Here is an 899-nt window from a genome sequence, read left to right on the forward strand (position 1 = left end):
TAAGTTGTTTTGAAATTTGCAATAAGTTGAACAGTGGCAACTCTCCACTTCATCTTGGGGAATGTGTCTTTACATGCCTCAGACCACTAGACCCCTGGAAAATTCATCAATGCGACAGTCTCCTTAATTTTTACGACGTTTATTTTCCACCCTTAGCGCGTGTGTGTCTTACAAAGGCATCTAGGGTATTTGCTAAGTAACTTCTTGTTCATAACTTCTTGTTAGGTACAGTCATCAAGATGTCGTCAAGAGTGAGTCAGCTATCTTTGGAAGCTGATTAGGTCATGTGGAAAGGTGATACGACCAAGTTCTCTACAGTCTGGATGGCAACAGCGTTGGAGAGCTGACACAGACTTGAGGCAAGATGTGAAGGTGTACCTGCAAGTAAAAGTGCACTGCTTGGTAGTCTTTGCACATGTGCACACACATGTACCCCCCCCCCCACACACACACATACATGCTCACAGAGACAGAGATAGAGAGTGGGCTTATGAGCTTTTGGGAAGAGTATCAGAGGGGAAGTACCCTTCTCAGGGTAAATGCGACATTATGATGATGTGACGTTCATCACTTGGTTAAGATTGTGTTTGCCAGACTTTGCCACTGTAAATTACTAGTTTTCCCTTCCCCTGCTCTAGTTTTACATAGAGAGTTAGTTAGTTAGTTACTCTAGCCTACCCTCAGAGGGGAGAGGGCAGGATTTAAGGTACATGTCCTAAATGTGGGATGTAATTCTACATACATTGTCAGGAATTCTTTTGAAAGAAAGATGTACTACTGTTTTTTTGTTTGTTTGTTTGTTTTTAATATATTTTATTGATTTTTTTATCAGAGAGGAAGGGAGAGAGAGATAGAGAGTTAGAAACATCGATGAGAGAGAAACATCGATCAGCCGCCTC

General features: G+C 41.7%; 1 pseudogene; it reads left to right on the forward strand.

The window, feature by feature from the left end:
* Window positions 1–239: 239 nt before the first annotated feature.
* Window positions 240–899, forward strand: part of LOC102775454 — a 5776-nt pseudogene continuing 5116 nt past the window's right edge.

Source organism: Myotis davidii, unplaced genomic scaffold, assembly GCF_000327345.1.
Source record: "Myotis davidii unplaced genomic scaffold, ASM32734v1 scaffold924, whole genome shotgun sequence".
NCBI classification, from domain to species: Eukaryota; Metazoa; Chordata; class Mammalia; order Chiroptera; family Vespertilionidae; genus Myotis; species Myotis davidii.